General features: G+C 42.6%; 1 pseudogene; it reads left to right on the forward strand.

The window, feature by feature from the left end:
• The first annotated feature begins 2,303 nt into the window (after positions 1-2,303).
• On the forward strand, positions 2,304-16,876 carry LOC127201805 (phosphoglycerate mutase 1-like; annotated as a pseudogene).
• The last annotated feature ends 4,258 nt before the right edge of the window (positions 16,877-21,134 follow it).

Here is a 21,134-nt window from a genome sequence, read left to right on the forward strand (position 1 = left end):
ACTGGCTGCTCTTTCAAAGGGCCTGGGTTCAATTCCCAACACCCACACACATTGTCACTCATAACTGCCTATACCTCCAGTTCCGGGAGATCTGATACCCTCCGCTGGCCTCCAAGTATGCAGATAGTTTATAGGCATGCCTCCAGACAAGCACCTCATTCACACAAAATAAAAATAAATGTCAAATTAAGAAAATGGTTAGAGAAGTCACAGAAATATGTTCTTCAGCCAAAGAATACCAGTTTGAAGCATTTAATCCCATGAAATTCATTCTACGGTAATAAAAGTGCACCTTCATTGCTGCATCTCTGTAAAAGAGGTCCATCACTGCTTTATGTACTATCACTTGAAGATGGAAGCAGCTGGGACAGGAAACCTGACAACCTGCTCAGGTGCTGCAGATACAGCACTGGAACATGGTGCACCCACATAGCAATCGCTGTTCAGTTACCATAACTGCCTCCAAAGGACTCTGTACAGCTCTGAAATGAACCACATAGTGATGTGGTGGAAAAGGAGACTTCAGAGTCAAACAGCAGTAAAACAACCAAAAATAAAATGTCTTTTTTTTTTAAAGGCGTAAAATGGAGACAGGCAGTGGTGTTTTGAAATAGTGCTACAAATGGTTAAACACTTTCTGTTATTGCTTCATTCCGCTGACAGAAAATCATTGCCATTCCATTAGGAGGCAGGCTAAGGAACTGGGATCAGAGGCAAAAAACAGTGTTCCTATGACCAAAATCCCAGAATCTAGGCAGCCATTAAAGACAAAATCGTTCTATAATATGACATGGGGCAAGCAAGAAAAGAAAGTGTAGATTGATGGTGGAAACCTGAATGGCTGAATCATAAAAGGCTTTCTGGAGGAGATATTATTACTTGTGCTAAAAGGAGAGCTTATCCAAGCAGGAAAGACATGAGAAAGGAAATTTAAAGTGGAGAAAATAATACTAGAAGGAAAATAACATACATGGAAGAGCATAATGCCTTTGGGAAACTGCAGGCAACTCAACATAGCTAGAACATAGAGTCCTGGAGAGAAGACAAGTTAGTCTAGGAGGACTGAGTAACAGCCAGCCAAATATAGTCACCTTGTGCTCTACTTGTGTCCAAAGTCAACTTTGGGAGGAAAGAGTTTGCTTTAGATTAGCACTTTCTAGTCCATTACTGAGGAAGGCAAAGCAGGTACTCAGGCCAAGAACCTGGAGGCAGAAACTGAAGCCGAGACATTAACAGAACACTATTGTTAGCTTACTTCCATGTGGCTTACACAGTTATCTTTCTTGTACAAGCTAGGACCACCCACCCTGGGGTGGCACTGCCCATAGTGGGCCATACTCTCTAACATCAATTATTAACCAAGAAAAATGCTTGCAGGTCAAACTGATGGAGACAGGTCATCAGTTGAAGTTCTCTCTTCCTAAGTGACCCCAGCTTGTTTCAGTTTAACACATAAAAATTAACCGAATACCTTGTAAACTTTAAACTGTACACAGAAAGCTCCAGAATGTTCTGGATGACTTTAGGAAGCAATGTGAATTTGCAGTTGTTACAGGTGAGGAGATAAAGTGCTTATGCTAAAGGAACAGTTTGATATTGTATTACAGAGTGAACATATAATCAAACAAAATTTACTTCAAACCCTCTCCTTATTCTTTGCTCATTCACATTTCCATGTCACGTACCTTTTCGTCAACATAATCATGAAATTCACACTCAGCCATGCTTCCATGCAATGCTCATTTCCAGACTACCTAGCCAATGTCTATTTCTACAATTCCATCCTAGCTTCCTCCCAAGCCTTCTTCAGTGAGACTTCTACCCCTGAATTCTATTAGATCCATTTACTCGGATACCTAAGTCAAATAAACCATTCACCTATCGTTTCTATGAAGTGGGGACTATGAGAGGTTCCAAATGGAAGGAAATGAAAAAGCCATAGTCATTATAGTCCAGGAGTGCATGGAGTGGGAGAAGGTTAAATAGGTCTGCTGGGGATACCTCTAGGGAAATCAGGTTAAAAGGCTTCCTAACTCTCAGTTGCATCACTCTGAAAAATCGCAATCCTCTCCACAAATTTTCTACAAAGACTTTGGAGGTCTCACCCCAAGATCATGGGTCCTAATATTCCAGGATATCCCTGTGCCTAAGTCAGACTGTGTCCCACAGACAGACAACTTAATCTGTGTCTCAAGTCACTGTTCTATTGCTGTGAAGAGACACCATTACTCAGGCAACTTGTACTAAAAAGACATGTAAGCGGGGGCTTGCTTACAGTTTCAAAAGTTTAGTCCATTACCATGATGGCTGCATTCAAGCAGGTACTGGAGCAGTTGATGAGAGCTATGTCCTAATCTGTAGGATGAAAGGGAACACCTGAGCTGGGCATGGGCTTTTGAAATGTCAAAGCCCAATGACATACTACTTCCAACAGGCCCAGAATTCCTAATCCTTCTAATCCTTTCAAATAGTGTCACTCTCAGATGAATAAGCATTCAAGTACATGAGCCTATGAGGGGTCAGTCTTATTCAAACCACCACAGCCTTTTTCCTGGAAGGAATAAAGGAAGGAAGGAAGGCAAGTAGGAAGGAAGGAAGGATGGATGGAAGGAAGGAAGGGGGGAAGGGGGGAAGGGAAGGGAAAGGAAGAGAAGGGAAGGGAAGAGGCCTGGAGACATGTCTCAACAGTTTAAGAGCAATTCTTCCAGAGGACTGGTGTTCAGTTCCTACCACCCATGTCAGATGGCTCACAATCATCTGTAACTTAGGCAGCTTCACAGATACTCCCTATGGCCTCCACAGGCGCTCACATAGAGGTGGCATACATACACACACACAAACCACAACAACGACAATAATCATAATAAATAAATCTTGAAAGACTAAAAGAAGGGAGAGAAAAAGGGGGAAACAACTCAGCACCAAGAATTTACACAAAATAAAAATCACTGTGAACTTACCAGGCAGGGAAAGGAGAGCAAGCCCTCACATGGAAGTGCTGCAAACACAGAGCCATGGCCAGGACGGGGCAGAGAGTGCAGGAAGGTTGCATGGGTTCTGCTTTCCTTCTTGTCTGATTTCTCTGTCAAGCCATTGTTCCTCTTCTGAGAGCTCCAACATCTCCTTTTCCTTTAGGCAGCAATTTTGACTCCTTTTAAAATGGCATACGCTGAGGACTTCAATCTTGCCTTTGTCATTTATCATCGGTGAGTTAGGAACAGCACTTAACTTCTCTGAGCCTCTGATTCCTTTTCTATAAAATAAGAACAATTACCAGAGTAATATTTCATGCTATTAATGAGCTTTTTTCCTTTCATATTTCTGCCTGTGCAATCTGTAAAATCAATCTAAATCGCCCATCTGCCTTGCCTAAGGTGTAGGTAAGAAAATTAAGACAGGTCTTCAAGGAAGAAAAGAATTATTATTCCTGGGCAGATATGTAAAACAGAAATTTGCAACCAGACAAAGCAGGTTTTGTCAAGAAAAACATTTTTATAACTTCCTTTGTCTCCCTCCCTTAACATCATCCAGAGATTTCCATGCCATAATTGAGATTATATTTTTGATAAAAGAGGTCCCAGTCCAATAAAAATAAATGAACCTGAGAAGTCTACCCTTTCAATCCAAGTGAAAAATCCAAGGTGGACATGGGGAAAAAGGATGCTGTGATGAATGTATCTCTGTGACCAAATCCCTAACATCAACAGCTTAAGGCAGGAAGGATTTCTCCAGGTTCACTGTTTGGGGCAGTTTCGTCCATGGTCATTTTGTGCTGTGCTTGGAACATGTGGCAAGAGATTTGATGACTTCTTGGCAGACAGAAAATAACAAGGGAAGAAACAAGAGGACTGGTATGACCTGCAAGAGCAGGTACCAGTGGCCATCTTCCCTAATCTAGGCCTCACCTCTTAAAAAACTGTCCCACCTCCATCAGCAAGGGACCAAGCTTTCAAAGTATGAGTTGATGGGGGGGGGGGGGCGTTTCCTATTCAGACCATCATAACAACTCTTCATCAGGGAGTCAACTAACATCAATTTCCAGCACAGGGGTTCACAGTGGAGAACTATGCTAAATTGAGCCTAAGGACTGACTGGGACTCTGAGGACCATGGACTGGAGCCTTTCCAGTCCTCAACTGTTTGCTCTTCTCTGTGCTGCCGATGCATCTTCCACTGGACACTGGGTCTGTGATTAGAGAGCATCATCCTTGAGTGGGCTTGCCTTTCTCTAACTTAAGGACCTGTTCACTGAAATTGGCATGTGTGTTGTTTCTGTTGTTGCTGTTGCTACTGCTAGTGATGATGATGATGGTGATGATGGTGCATGTGTGTCAATTCTCAAAGCTCCAAAGAATGGTTTCACTAGCAAAATCTGAGACAAAGGGCCATTTCTAAATTTAAGGAGCTGGGTCACAATTTTAGAACAATTCTCAAGTAAATAACTTTGGTCAAATATGTAGGAAAATCCGAGAAAAAAAAAAATACAGGGTGTGATGGTTAGTTAGTGTTGTCAACGTGACAGAATGTCAAATCATCTGGGACATGAGAGCCTGGGTATTCCTGTAGGGAACTTTGCTGGTTACAGTAATTCAAATAGATGTACATCCACTGTGGATGGCGCAGTTCCATGGTGGTGGATACTGGGCTTATAAGGAGCTGAGCAGCAGGGTGCGTCCACTGCTCTCTGCTTCTTGAGTGCAACTTGGCAAACTCCTTCAAGTCCGTGCTGCTCTGGCTTCCATGCTTTGATGGGCTGTAACCTGAACTGAGCAAAATAAACCCTTTATTCCTCAAATTGCTCTTGTCAGAGTATTTTCTCAGCAGCAGGAAACAAAACTAAGACATAGAGGTTAGACAGAAAAGTTCAGGGGTGGGCCACACAGAAAAACATGACTCTCTAAATTCCTTTGTCTCCCTCCCTTAACATCAGCTTTGTAGCTTACCACTTGGCCTACATAGCACGCATATGCGTTCTTTGGTATCTTTCCTATCCTAAACATAAACTCTAATTTTTTTCTTAGTTTAGCCAGTAAACAAACAAACAGGAAGCCCTTAATTCTGTCCTCAAAATTCAGGTTAATCGCCAATCAAGAAAATGGACCGCAGGCTTGCCCATAGGCCAATCTGATGGGGCTCATTTTCTCAATTGAGGCTACAACTTCCCAAATGACTTTATCTTGTTTCAAGCTAAAATAAAATTAGCCAGCACGTTAATGCTTTCTGTACATAATCCCTGACCAACAACACTCTTGTATGTAACTCTAATAAACTCACTGGTTCACCAAGTTCAACTTTGGTAAAATCACTTGTTCCCTTTTCACTGGTGCCCATTCTTAGGTAGGTAGACATTTTTTTCACACCTCATACAGTGACAGCTCCTGAGAAACAATACCCCCAGTGTTGTCCTTTGGCTTCTGAAATACGTAAACAGGCACACACCCACACAAAAACATGCAGCTATTCAAACACAAGCCAACTTTTTTTCTCTTAGCCCTTTTGAAAAGCCTCAGCTTACATTTGCTAATTGATATATTAATTATCTGTCAATCTTATTTGCCACATTATATCCATACCCATTTTGCACCCCTCACACACATGGAGCCACCATCCATGTGAAGTTAGCAGTGAGGAATTTTAGCTATATATTACCTGGAATTTTTGTAACATCCCTTAGATTGATTATTTGTCTTAAAAAAATAAATCTCCATGTTCATTGTCTCTAAAAATATTGAAGTGTCAGGCATGAGACTTTCTCAGAGAGCAGCTAAAGAGCTGCCAGAAGAGGAAAAGACATGAAAAGCAACTGTTACAGTCTTTGAAGAAAACCTAGCAGGAGAGGCAGGCACATGCATGGATTACATCGGTCCAATCTGAGAAGTCCTTCAAGTGTGGAAGCTAAGACATATGGGAGCCCTTGAAGAAAGAGCTGGCTTAAGCAAAGAACTTTATTTTTTTAATGATGAAATTCTCCATAGTAGCACTAAAGTATATGTTTTCCTTTTTTCTGTTTAGTGTCAGCAAGGAGACAGAGTCACAAGTTAGAGTCACTTTCTAAGGAGGTGTGAACAAAACTCTCCTTACCCCAGATGGGAGACTGAAAACAGATCAAGTCCTCCTAGGCGTAGCTGAGTGCACCACTGTGTGCTGGGATCACTCAAGGGAATGTGAATGAGACATATTACATACAGGAGCACAGGTGGCTTAAAGACAGCTGCATCACCAAAAAGCCCATCTAAGTCTAGATGAGGCCTCGTGGACGCAGAATCCACAGGCCTCCCTGCATCACCTGCACATACCTGAGCTCATCAACCGTGTCCTCTCCACCGGAGTCGCTACTGCTTATAAAGCCTTGGGGCAGGCTGATATGAACCTTTTAGGTTTCAAGAGCTCCCTGGGTCTTAACATTCTAGAAGGAACTGTCTCAATTCAAAAGCTACACAACACCTACTTAGAAATAGAAATGACCTGGAGATCATCCAGCTTAAGGGCTAAGTAGGGTACAAGCTTCTCCTGCCAGCAGTGCTTTGCCTAACTTCTCGCAATAGGTCTTCTCCAGTATTACAGCAAGACCAGGCAGCATAATCAAGACCATAAGAGGTTTGGGTTCAAGTCCAGCTCTTGATATGATGCGATTGCAGGATGACACATTGCCCCCTGTGAACCTCAGCTGTCTTGCCAGACAAGCCACTCTGATGACTTATTGAGGGATCCTGCACTTGGGGGACAGGTGGTAGTGACAGAAGACTCACGGGGTTACAGAACGCTTCCCTCTTCTGCTTTCTGTAAGCACTGGTCTTGATGTTGTATCACCCAGGGGGAAGGTAACACCAGCCTTCCTCTATCCTCCTTCTTCACAGTAGAGCAGGCTGGATGGCCAGCACGCAAGTCCCCCTTTTCCATAGCTGTCCTCTCCCTGCTGAGACCAATTCAATTCCCTTGGCTTATTTCATCCCCACTAAATATAGTTTTTTGAATTCATTCACTTCATCCCTCAGAGATTCAGACTAGCAGCCCTCACAGTATCTGCTTATTACAATAAACAGGCTTTAAATGGAATCTTAGGCGCTACAGTTCCCTTTCAATAGAACCACATCAAACGGAAATGTCAGAAGCTGGAGAAGGCATAAAGTGTCGCTCTACTAGTGAGGATGAGACCCTGAGCAAAGGAATTCAAAGTGACTCGCTGGGCCACACAGTAGCTGTTTCTGTGCCGAGAAGAAGACTGTAGAGGATCTCCCCGCCTCTCCAAAATCAAATTCATTGTGTTCTGATAAGATGCCAAAAGGAATTCCATTGACAGATGTAAAATATTCAAGCCACAGGCTTGGCGGCTGAATGCCAAGCTTTCTGCTCCCTTGCACACCATCTTTAGAAAAAAAAAAAAAAAGGAAATAAAATGACAAATTTCTTACTGATCCTCCTCAATGCAAACCCATCTGACCAGTGGAAGACTGACAGCACAATTACACACCAAAATTGTGCTTAAACATGTGTGTGTGCCCATCAGAATGGTTAAGATCAAAAATTCAAGTGACATCACATGCTAGCGAGGATGTGGAGAGAGAAGAACACTCCTTCATTGCTGGTGGAAATGCAAAGTAGTACAACCACTTTGGAAATCTATCTGGTGCTATCTCAGAAAAATGGGAATAGGGCTTCCTCAAGACCCAGCTATTCCATTCCTTGAAATATACCCAGAAGATGCTCCAGCACACAACAAGAAAATTTACTCAACTATGTTCATAGCAGCCTTATTCACAATAGCCAGAACATGGAAACAGCCTAAGTGTCCCTCAGTAGAAGAATGAATAAACGAACTGTGGTACATATACACTATGGAATACTACTCAACTATTAAAAACAAGGAATTCCTGAAATTTGTGGGTAAATGGATTTAGCTAGAAATGATCATAATGAGTGAGTTAACCCAGAAGCAGAAAGACTCAAATGGTATATACTCACTTATATCTGCATACTAGCCCAAGGGGCATGTCCCATGAAAGCCTTCACTTACCAGAAAACTGGGACAGAGGGGAGGACATCCTATTGGGACTCTAGATGAGAGAAGCATGGGAGAATAGCAAAGTAGAAGGATCCAGAGGGTCCTAGAAACCTACAAGTAGAACATTATGATAGGCAGATTTGGGCCCAGAGGTCCCACTCAAACTAAGGCACCAGCCAAGGACAATACAGGCAGTAAACTTTAAACCCCTACCTAGATCTAGCCAATGGACAGGACATTCTCCACAGTTAAGTGGAGAGTGAGGTATGACTTTCACATGAACTCTGGTGCCTCATATTTGACCATGTCCCCTGGAGGGGGAGACCTGGTGGCACTCAGAGAAAGGACAGCAGGTTACCAAGAAGAGACTTGATACCCTATGAGCATATACAGGGGGAAGAAATTTCCCTCAGGCAAAGTCATAGGGGAGTGGAATAAGGGAAAAATGGGAGGGAGAGAGGGAAAAATGGGAAGATACAAGGGATGGGATAACCATTGAGATGTAACAAGAATAAATTAATTTTTAAAAATGTGTGTGTGTTGGCTAGTCATTTATTTGTTTACTTATTTATTATAATTTATTCATATACATCCCAATTGTTGCAGGCAAATGGATGGAACTGGAAAAGATCATCCTGAGTGAGGTAACTCAGACCCAGAAATAGGTGCATGGTATATACTCACTTATAAGTAGATATTAGTCCAACATAGATGTCCTCTGAGAGACTCCACCAAGCTAGGGATTGGGACAGATTCTGGGACTTGCATCCAGACTCTGAGCAGAGTGCTGAGAGTGGTATTAAAGAGTGTTGGCTAATCTTACGTCAACTTGATAGATAAACTACAGTTCTATGAAAGGAGAGAACCTTAGTTGAGAAAATGTCTTCATAAGATCGAGCTGTGAGGCATTTTCTTCATTAGTAATCCTTGGGACAGGGCCCAGTCTATTGTGGGTGGTGCTGTCCCTGGGCTGGTGGTCCTGGGTTCTATAAGAAAGCAGACTGAGCATGCCAGAAGAAGGAAGCAAGTAAGCAGCAGCTCTCCATGGCCTCTGTATCAGCTCCTGCCTCCAGGTTCCTGCCCTGTTTTTAAGTTCCTGTCCTGACTTCATTTAATGATGAACAGTGCTGTGGTAGTATAAGCCAAATACACTCTTTCCTCCCCAGTTTACTTTTTGGTCATGGTGTTTCATCACAGCCTTAGAAACCCTAATTATGACTCTGTGTGTGTGTGTGTGTGTGTGTGTGTGTGTGTGTGTGTGTGTGTGTGTGTGTGTGTTCAAGTAAAATTTCCTGGCTTCATTCCTAGTTGTGTTTTTCAGAGATATCAAAAGAATTGGTTAGGCCACATCAACATTATCTTTAAATTTTAAAAATAAATGTCACAATTTGGAGATGGCCACAGCCATGAGAACTTTTTCATTTTGCCATTCATCTGTCACTGTTGCATATTCCAACAGGAAAGGGAGTAAATGGACAAGATCAAGAGTCATGAAAGAGACACAATTGACAATTGTTATATTTAAATGTAGAGTCCCTTTTTCAGAAATGATATGTTCATCTGACATCTTTCTAGAAAAATGATAGAAGAAAGCACTTTTTAGGGTGAGTCCGTGGGGAAGCTTTTTAAAACTAAAGTGTTGTTATGCAGGCCTCCACACAGGGAGTGTGGCCCTTTGTGGCCGAGTGTGACACTGCTATTGTGCCACTTTCAGAGTCATCTGCTAAAATGAAACCTTGTTCAGCCATAATTAAGTGTTTGAAAAGGTCTTCTTGAATGCGTGAATATGCATCACTGTCAGAAAGATGAGCTTGCCTGGTGGTGACTGGAAATTAAGTGTAAAATGTTGATATGAGTCAGACATCTAATGGTAAAGAGCAGACAAGGAAAACTCTGAAAGTAAAAGATGTTTAAGGGAGGAGCAAGTAGAAGGCTTAGATGTACACAAAGAGCTGGAAAAAAACTGGGACGCTCAGATGTACAACAGAGCTACATACCACCTGGGCTTTGCTTCAGGCTGCCTGAGTAAGCCCATCCATCAGCACCTGTGATTGTTTAATGAGAACAGCCCCCATAGGCAGACCCATAGTTTGAATGCTTGGTCCTCAGTTAGTGGAACTGTTTGGGAAGGATTAGAAGGTGTGGCCTTGTTGGAGGAGGTGGGTCACTGAGGAGGTTTCAAAAACCCCAGGTCAGGCCTAATCTCTCTCTCTTTCTCTCTCTCTCTCTCTCTCTCTCTCTCTCTCTCTCTCTCTCTCTCTCTCTCTCTCTCTCTCTCTCCTTGAAACTTGCAAATGAGAGGTAAGCTCTCAGTTACTACTTCAGCACCAAACCTGCCTATCCACCTGCTGCCATGTTCCCTGCCATAATGGGTATAGACTAATCCTCTGAAACTGTAAGCAAGTTCCCAATTAAATGTTTTCTTTTATAAGTTCCCTTGGTTGTGGTATTTCATAACAGCAAAAGAACTAGGATGGCATCCAAGCACCACCTTTACAAAACAAAATGTTGAATACTCAAATCCCTGTGAAGCACCCACTACCGGACCTGGAACGTGGGAAGGTCACAAGTGTAATTAGCTGTGTGTTCTGTGATAGCAGTTAGTGTCCTTAGGCTCAGACAAAGGGAACCACATGCCTTAGGACACCATCCTTCTAATTTACTGGAGACAATTCTGCAACCAACACTATTGCTCAAGGTACACCTAGCCTTGAACATAATAGAACTTTTGGATTATGTTTCTCTCTTTGGGATCTGAATCCTTTACTTCCAGTCTTTATTATGTGATTGGCCAGATGTGCCACAGAGTTCTAGGATAAGTGTCTTTTGGATTGTCAGGGAACCTTGTAGATAGTCCTTCTACAGGCCAATATGGTATTTCTTTTGAAAAAAATCATACAATCCCTAACAACAATTTATAAACATTTTTCCTTATACCCACAGATAAGTGTAGTCTTCACCTCTCATCAAGGAAACTCTTTGCAACAAAGACCACTACAGAGAACCCTAACCAATCAATATGCAGAGGTGTGAATCCCAGTACCAATGAATGTATCTACAAAACCACCCCATACAGAAAGCTCAGAGAACATATGGGAGACAGATGAAAGGACTGTAAGAGCCAGAGGATCGGGGAGTTTTATGTGATCTTGTATCTACTAGTAATATCAGAAGCTACAAGCAAAAAGTCTCGCCATCATGACCGCCCAAATGTGAGTGAACAAGAATGACACCAATGAACAATCCAAACTGGGTGGGGAAAAGCTTATGAGGCCTCAACCCTACACAAAGGTCTATAAACAACTGAGGAAAGCTGGGAGTAGGATGGGTGTACTTCCAGAGAACAGCACATCAATTGGTCAGTGTCAAACAGTTATCCCTGAAAACATACTACAAGTAACATTGTATGGACAGTCAAGTGTGAAGAGAACGTAGTCTTGCCTTAGTCTGGGCCCAACGTGTAAACAGTCTTGGGATGCTTGACCCCAATGAGACTTGGTCTCTACAGGCTGATAAGCATCTTAGTATAGACTCGGAGGAAGGAAGTATTAGTCCAAGGCAAAAGACTGGGGCTAGCAAGTCCAGCCAGGGTATTGTATTGCAAAAACGACCATGGATTTGGAGGAGGAGGCAAAAAGATGGGGATTAGCTCAGACTCTTCATGTAGACAAAGGTCCTGTAAAGCAGTGTCATGGGGCTCCAATATATATAAGGGAGAGCACTGGTAAGGCGACTCTATCCATGGTGTTGGCTACCATTTTTTTTCCATATTTTTTTATTTTTTGTCATTTATTCTTTTTTATTATACTTATTTTTACATATACATCTCTATTATTACCCAAAAATAAAATAAACTACATACAGCAGGAAGAACCACAAAACAATTAGGAATTATATAAATGCTATATTCATAGTGATTTGGCTTTTTGTATTTGGCAAACTTGAAGTAAACATCTTTCCTATCTTGCTGAGTCTAAAATTCTGAATGAAAATCAATGTCTATCATATCTTATCTCTAATAACTTAAAATATCTATCTAGACCTAAAAACATCTTAACCCCTAACCTACTAAAGTTAATTGTAAGACTAAACTATCTGCTCTTCAACACCCTCAAAGACTTGAGAAGGAATAAAACTTAATTACCTGAGTGAACCGGAAGTGCAGGTTAGCAGCTTCCAAAATAAAAAAAAAAAAAAAAAATGACTGAGACAATTTGCTACCTGAACAGTCACTCAAGAGGTTCAGATAAAACATATCCAGGAAATTCTGGATGACCCAGGATAACATGAAGATATATTATTCAAACCTTTTAATTATTTCAGATTAGGAAACTACTATATATTACCTAGGAATTGGGGGAGTACCCTCCCAGATGCCTGTAGCCCATTTTAGAAAGCACTTCAGAACTTCAGACAACATCAAAATATTTTGACTCCAAGATGTTTAAGGCCTACTAGTCACAAAAACAAAACTAAAATGATTCCCTAATTTGCTTACAAGGAAAACATTGTTTTAAATAGTAATTCCACATACTGGTGAGTTATTTCTTTGCTTGATGTTGTGACCAAATTCACTACAGGAAGCAACTATGAGAACGGAAGTGTTTTAACTCACAGTTCAAGAGATTCAATCCTTCACAGTAGAGTCATAAAAGTCGGGCCGACTGCTGCGGCAAGCAGACAGGTTCACAGCCCCGTGGAGGCATGCTGGGGTACAATGTGTGAAGGTGTGTCTCCATATATTCAGTTATTTACTCTGTACCATCAGAAAGCTAAATGCTGGCAGGATTCTTGTATTGTCATTTCTATGTGCCATTACCTCCCTTTCTATTTTGTAAATATTCATTCTTCCTTACCTGCCTAAGGCAATCTAGAATTATAAATGATTGGCTGTAATAAAGAGCTGGCAGCCAATATCTGAACAGAAAGTGGATGGTGGACATTTGGGCTGAGAGTGGAACTCTTGGAAAACTGAGAGATGAGAGATTCAGCTAGTGAACACAGAGGTGAACAGAGGGCACCAGAGTGCAGCAGAGAGGAAGACCTGACCTTGGGGCCAGGATGTAGTGCCAAGATTAGTCAGGTTACAGTGGTTGGAAGATGGGAGACTGCAAAAGGCCTAATCTTTAAAATATTAATAAGCCTCTATGACATTACTTATGTCACTGGCAGGTCTAAGAAAGCCTCACTATAGAGGAAAAAAAAAGAACAACAGGAACATGCAGTCGCTTTTCTCTTTTAGCCTTTTTCCTCAGCCTATGACGTCATCCAGTGAGATGTGGATCCGCTTCTCAGTCAATCTTCCCTGGAAACATCTGCATGGACACACCCAAAGATGTGCCTCCCTAATGCCCTGAGGACTTCCTAAGCCAATCAAAGTTGATGATCAAAATTAACTATCACAGCAGCTAGCATGAAGTAGATGAGGCACTTCCCCATGTTTGTTCACCGCAGTGAAAATGATACAAGCCCCTGGGACTACAATTTAGTAATAAGTGTGAAGAGAATTTGAAATGATGGAGCTCTTTTGTAGCATTTCTGAGACTCTTAGCCATGAGTACAGGGAGGGGAATGTCAACTTTTCTGTCCACAACTGACCTCACCTCTTTTACTTTTCTGACTTGTAAAAAATCCTCTGGAAAACTGAATAAAACAACAATTATACTTTAAACTATCCCCAGTGACAGACATAATGGATTTTGTCATATTTGTATTAAAGTTAACATTAATCGATTCTTTACTGAACGCCAAGCCATGTGTGAAGACTTTCATATAGGCTAATTTATTTACTACCCATTGAACTCAAACAACACTGAGTATATCGCTTAAGGGTCTTTCAACTTCAGGAAACAGAAAAGCCAGCCCACGGAGTTTAACCCATGGGGAAAGTTCTGATACACTAGAAGTCCAAAGGAGACTCCGTGACTGGTGCTGCTAAGAGAAGCCCCAAATGCTTCCTCATTTCTCTACTGTGCTCAGGCACTCTGACCCTTTGTGGCCACCACATGGTCACAATAGCTCAACACCTCATATCCAGATGCACTGGCAAGCAAAACTGTGTCCCCATCTTCTTGGCCAGGAATGCACCCCATATAACTATTTCTAAACTATCACTGTGGTTGGCTTAGGAGCTTGCGCGCGACTGATTAGAAATCATAAAACATCATTTGGATGATGGGTGGTATGCCCAAATAGATTCATGCATTTGAATGCTTGGCCCAGAGGGGGTGGCACTCTTAGAGGGTATGGCCTTGTTGGAGTAGGTGTGGTCATGCTGAAGGAAATATATCACTGTAGGGGATGGCTCTGAGGTCCCAGGAGCTCAAGTCAGTTCTCTCCCTGCTGCCTGCGGATCTAGATGTAGAACTCTCAGCTCCTTCTCCAGCACCATGTCTGCCTGCATGCTGCCATGCTTCCCACCATGATAATAATAGACTAAACCTCTGGACTCTAAGCCAGCTCCAATTAATTATTTTCCTTTATAAGAGTTGCTATGGCCATGGCATCTCTTTACAGCAATAAAACCCTAACTAAAACAGGTGGCAAATTAAAACCTCAGGTATGGTCAATGCTTGTTTTATCTGTTTATTAGAAGCAACTAGGATACTCAGGAGAGTTGAGTACCTTGCTTGAACCACCCGTCTAGTAATCAGAAAGGTTAGAATTAGAAGCCAGTTATGGCATTAACAAGAGCCCACTCACGATGGTTCTGGTTCACTACATTTAGTTCATTTCCATGTTGCTGCGGCCTGATGCCTGACATGAAGCAATTCTAGGAACAAAAGTGGGTTGCAGTAATGGGGGTTGAATGACTGGTCTCATTGCCTCTGCAGTCAAGATGCACAGACCAATGAATGCTGGTAGTAAGCTTGCCTTTTTTTATTCAGTCTGGGACATCAGCCTTTGCTACAGTGCTGCCTGTCACAGTTTGGGCATGTCTTCCTACCTCAGTAAACCCAATTGAGAAAATTTCTCACAGACATCCTCAAAGAGCCATCTTCGGGGTGATTCTAGGTCCTGTCACATTGACCATCAACATTACTCATCACATACAAGTAGGGGTCTACATGAGCCAAGATTACCCAGAGACGTCAAATCCTTCCTAAAGAACAGTTGCTCATCATGAGGAACGCGAGAGGTAAGTCCATGATCTGCTGTCTATATGCTGAAGACCCACTTAGGGGTACAATTTCAGTTAGAGCCAGGAGACCTCAGAGAAGAGCCAATAGCTTGGGTACTCTTTCTGTTGTTGTTGTTGTTGTTGTTGTTATTTTCTCTTTTTAAGATTTACTTATTTATTATATATACAGTGTTTTGTCTACATGTAGGCCTGCAGGCCAGAAGAGGGCACCAGATCTTATAGATGGTTGAGAGCCACCATGTGGTTGCTGGGACTTGAACTCAGGACCTTTGGAAGAACAGTCAGTGCTCTTCACCTCTGAGCCATTTCTCCAGCCCTGGGTGCTGTTTCTTATACAGATATTTCTTATATAGAGGACCATGTCAAAAATACTGAGGCAGGTAGGGTGGCTTCGCCTTCCTCTGCCTTCTAGGTAGAGCTCCATCGCCATGAAGGAGGTCTACCAGTTGGAGTTGGGGGTGGGGGATGATCTTCTTTACCCTATTGTTTGACTCGTGTTCTGATAACAGTCAGTAATACCCTCACAAAAGAATGCATAAGCAGATTTCTGGGCACCTATTGTCCGGGTAAGTTGGTCTGTGAAATAAAACATGGCAAAATCTCAGCAAAACTATTTTCTCTCCCAGACTGTACTTTTTGACATGAACTTTCTTCATGTCAGAAAAAAACTAAAAGTGGGCCATCAGTCACAGTATAAGAAATGCATGAGGAAGGAAGTCAAGCTATTTCCTCTTCACTCTTTCTTCAGTGATGCTGAATAATCTGGCCATAGACACCGATTTCATTAATCAACCCTTTCACTTGATCGCTCTTTAGTAGGGTCTTGACCTTCACAAGACGCGGATCCTCAGTTCAACTCGAGATATTGACTATAAACATTTTATTATGTAAAAAATGGGTCTGGGGTGTAGACCAGTGACAGAATGATTACATAACATACATGAGGCCTTGGGTTCCATCCCTTGAACCACAGATAACAGTGTGTATAATAGTAATAATAAAAAGGATGAGAGTGACTGCCTCATCCCCTGCCTGTTGCCATGGCCTCCTACAAGCTGGCACTGATCTAGCACAGTGAGCATGCCTGGTACCTTGGGTACAGCTTGGAGGCGAAGTGCAGACGGCAGGCGTTGTGAGATGCTGGCTATGAATTTGACATCTGTTTCACTCCCAGGCAGAAAAGAGCAATCTGGACCATTGGGTCAGCTCAAGTGTCACTGACCAGATGTGGCTGCCAGTGGTCAGAACCTGGCACCCCAGTGAGTGATGCTATAGGGTCTGACTGAGCTCAGGAAAGCACAAACTGCTGCAGAGCACAGTAAGGAGCAGGTAAAGATCTGGAGGTGATCTTATGATGTCCCACCGCCTCCAGTAGAACCTGATCATCCTTTCCACAGCAGCATCAGTAAGGACCACAGATATGTAGACCTTACTGAAGATCAGCCCACTTCCTGTGACTGCCTGAAGGACACTATTGCCAGAGCACTAGCCTTTTGGAATAAAGGAGTTGTGCTGCTGCTCAAGGAGGAGAAATGGGTCCTGATTGTGGCCCATGGTGACATGAGACACCATCAAGCACGTAGAGGTTCTCTCAGAAGAGGCCATCATGGAGCTGAATTGGACAAGAGCTTGAAGCTCTTGGAGCTCACCGAGCTCATGGAGTTCCTGGGAAATGATGAGATCGTGTGTAAAGCCGTGGAAGTTGTGGCTGCTGAGGATAAGGTGAAGAAGTGATGGCGAGCAGGCAGACGCCTACCCCAAGAACACCCTCCCTGTTGCCTGTCTTGCCTCCTGCACCATTTCTAAACGCCTGTCACACTGACACCTTTAGACTCTTGAGTTTGAGTTTTAGCTTCAGATGACCTTGGGCTCACATTTTCATTTCAGTGTCTGACGCCCTGCATCCACTCCCTTCATAGAATCTAGTCAGATTTACATGTCTGGGGGTGCAGTTTCCAGGAGAGCTGAGAAACAGTAATTATAGTTTTTCTTAGTCCTTTGTTTGCTAAGGTCTGCTCTTAGAAATCGATTAGGGAGGAACTATGCTGTGGTATGACCAACGAGGAGAAGCTGTGGCCCAGTGTTGTCCCTGAAGCCTGTCCTACACTCTTCTGCATTTAGGGGACCAGGGGCTGTAGTCATTCCAAAAAGTAACTCTCATGGTGGTTTAAAAGATACTACTTCCTGTGTGACCCTAAAGGAACCTGCTGTCCCCAGAAGGTTGAGATCAGTCCTGTCAACTCTATGTGTTACATTTACTTTTACAAAAAATAAAATAAAATAAAACACATAGCAGCTCACAAAAGCCTCTCTGTGTTTCTAGTGGTAGTTGAAATAGTCCCAAAGAGTCACCAGGAAAGAAGCCTCTCCTTATATCAAATGGGAAAAACTCCTTGTCCTCACGGGGCAGGAGTGTCTTGCTGTGAGTCAGGATCCCTCTGCCTTGTTTTTGTAGATGTGACACGCCCCTTGATCATGTCCAAGTTTATTGTCTCTCACTGTCTAAATCATGTTCCAGCTACTTGACCCTACCATGTGGGTTCAGAACTCGTTTGTGGCATAAGTACCAAATCTCTTTCCAGATCAGTATAATAAAGGACTGATGTGTAGGAGTAGGAGGAGTAGTAGTAGTAGTAATAATAATAATAATAATAATAATAATAATAATAATAATAATAATAATAATAACAGAATGAGAGAGACAGGGTATGCCAATAGCCCCAGTAGAACAAGAGACAATACTGATTTGATGGAGACAAATAGTAATAACAAGGAATGATTTCTAGCCCTCTCCTCTCTTGACAGCTAAAGACAATTTTTGTGTTGACTATTCTCTCTTCTTACCACCAACTCTGTGAGTCCCTGGAAGAATGAAGGTTGTAAGCAAGAAAAGTCTGAAATCTCCACTGTTGACACCTGTAACACCTAATCTAGAGCAAGTCACAATTTGTCCATCTCCTACCGAACATTTTTTTAATGCCTATCGAGTATGGGTAAACCATCAGGTCACAGTACCCGGTAGAGGTACAAGAACCCTCTGACGGTCTCATGAAGCACCCAGAGTCCAGAGTTCCAAAATACTAAATTGACATTGTATCTTCAAATAAAGAGACCCAGATGTTGGCGATCTATAGAAAGCCTGCTATGAAGTAGTTAAAATGGCAAGATAGAAAAAATTTCATTTTTCTGGCTCAATTTCATCTGAGGGACCCTTTCACTTTGCCTTACAAAAGCACCCTTGCAGGGACAGTGAGTGTATCATGAAGTTGACACTGTCTCTTCAGATGCCCAGAAATAATTGTCACCACATCACTAAGTGTCTGTGGTTCTGCTTGTCCCTGACATCCAGACTCATACCCTATGTCCATTTTCAACCTACGAAAATGAACATGGAGAAAGAGATTATCATAGAGACAGCGACCCTAAGCATAGCACATCATTCTTCCCCAAATGCTCAACCTGGTTTGCCCTCTACAAAGAGACCTCTGATTGCCTACTGCCTCTGATGATGTGACAAATATTCCAGAAAGCTTTTCTAGGGCTCCTGAATGCTATGAAGCAGTGTGGAGAGAGAAGCCAAGATCACAGAAAGGTCTGATGTCCAAAGAAGCTGAATACAATAGAAACTATGGCATACGGGAAATAAGGCAGAGCAGTTCTACTGTGAGTCCTTGTTTTCACTTTGACATTTCATATCATGGTGGCATGTTTAGCATCCCCACCCTTCTGTTGCTAGTCTGGCCAAGGTGGTCATGGCGCTTGACTTACAGATCTTGGTGTCCCTAATGATAAAACGAGGATGTGTTTACCACTGCAGTACTTTTTGAAGAGCTTTTAAAGGGTTTTCATTTTATTATAATGGTGTCTATTTGTGCATGTGGGTACACTCGCCCGTGTATGTGTGGAGGTCAGAGAACAACTTCACGGAATTAGTGTTCTCCTTCCATGGGTAAACACGCAGGGATTAACAGGTCTTAGGGCATCATGAGGCAGCAAGCACCTTTACCTGCTGAGCTTTCTTCCCTGATGACACTAAAAGATTTTATATATTCAAAGTGCATGTGGTAGAGAGTTATACATAGAATCATGTAAATTAGTAATGTTTTACACTCTCTGTTATAGCTTTGTCAACTATTATAAAGCCTGCAGTAATGGGGAAATACAGAGAGGTCGAGACCAAGGGTCTTATGGAATCTGACTCAGAATTTCCACAACCACGCCATTAAATCCAAGTGTAAGGCCAGAGAGTTGGCCCGGCTGGCAAAAGTGCTTGTGTATAGCTCTGCCACCTGAGTTTGACCCCACAGGGTGGCAAGAGAGAACCAGCTCCTGAGAGCTATCCTCTGACTCCCACACTCTTGCCATGGCACTCACACATGAGCATTATCACACACATACACACAGAAACAAGTAAATAAAATATACATGTAGCTTAGTGACTACAAGTAGTGAAGGTATGAGAGCTAGCCTCCGGTTCTCACCTAGAAAAGCAGTAGGGTTTTGTTCTTTGCTTTTTGGGTTTGGTGGGGGTTTTTTTTGTTTTGTTTTGTTTTGTTGTTGTTGTTGTTGTTTTTTGTTGGTTTTGTTTTTGTTTTTTGGCCTTGAGATTTTCTTGAATTTTCATGTGACCTTTTTTCCTTAAAACATAGAATCCTAACATAAATAATGGAGAGGCTGGAGTAATGACTCAGTGGTTCAGAGCAACTGCTGCTCTTCCAGAGAACCTGGGTTCAGTTCCTTAGCATCCATATGATAGTTTACAATAATTCTTGACCCTAGTTCCAGGGAAGCCAGCACCCTCTTCTAACCTCTGAGGACAGACATGTTGTACACTTACATATGCGCAAGCAAGGCATTTGTACACATAAAAAATAAATAAATAAATTTTTAAAAAATAAAATAATGAAGTATGTGGTACTCCATTGAACCACATGAACACAAGCCTGAGAGCTTATTAAATGTAAATTAACTGTTCTTACTGTCAGTAAAATGAATCATTAAGAACAGGTGATCTACTGGGCACAGTGGTGCACATCTGTAACCCTAGCACTTGGGGAGACAGAGGCAGGAAAATCTCCATGAGTTCGAGGCCATCCTAGTCTACAAAGAAAGTCCAGGCTATACAGAGAAATCCTGCCTCAAACAAACAAACAAACAAACAAAAAACAGCTGATCCCCAAGCTTACTCGAGTTCTGCCATCTTGTGGTTCAGGACCTGTAGTTCATTCTAAGATCATAATGCAATTTATAGCCAGTTAATAACAATTTGTCAAAATGGGTTTCCAAGGCCAGGCATTCAAATGAGACCTTTTCCTCATAGATATTGTCCTCACCTAGTGAAAGGACTGAGGTAAATAAGCTTCTTTGGGTCTCTTTCATTAGGGTGCTAATCCACTCCATGAAAGCCCCACCCTGAAGACCTCATCCGGTCCCAAAGGCCCCAGCTTCTTAACATCATTGTAGTTCACCATTTGGTGGGTGGCTTGGGTTCCATGGCTGGCTGACTGGTCCAGGTGCTGCTTGCTTCCAGATGAGAACAGATGGACCTCAAGGTCAGTGGTCCCATTTCTTGCTCAGGGGCTGCTTAGAGTGCGCAGGGTGAATCCCATGCACTAGGAGAGGTTTGCTCAGGGTGAACCCAGTGTGCTAGGTTCCTGGTTTCGCCAAGAGAGGTAGAATTGAGTTTTCCACCAAGTGTTACAATTAGCTCTTTTAGGATGAGATTGCCGGTATCAAGCAGCAGTGGAGACTCGGGATCTCCACAAGCCTGTGACGACACCAAAAGGGTTACAGCCTTTGTCAAGTTGCCATGTTAGGCATAGCAGAGGAAGCCGGTAGAAGCAGAAGGAAGGTGATGGAGCAAGCTTCAGTGGCTGCCAAGGCAGCTCCACCATTGCTGCCTGACCATCAGCAAGACCCAGACATCCAGCTGCTTTTCTTCCCCAGAATAAATGATGAGGCTCAGATAGTCATGGCCGGGGCAGGGAGTGAA

This window comes from Acomys russatus, chromosome 17 (assembly GCF_903995435.1).
Source record: "Acomys russatus chromosome 17, mAcoRus1.1, whole genome shotgun sequence".
NCBI classification, from domain to species: Eukaryota; Metazoa; Chordata; class Mammalia; order Rodentia; family Muridae; genus Acomys; species Acomys russatus.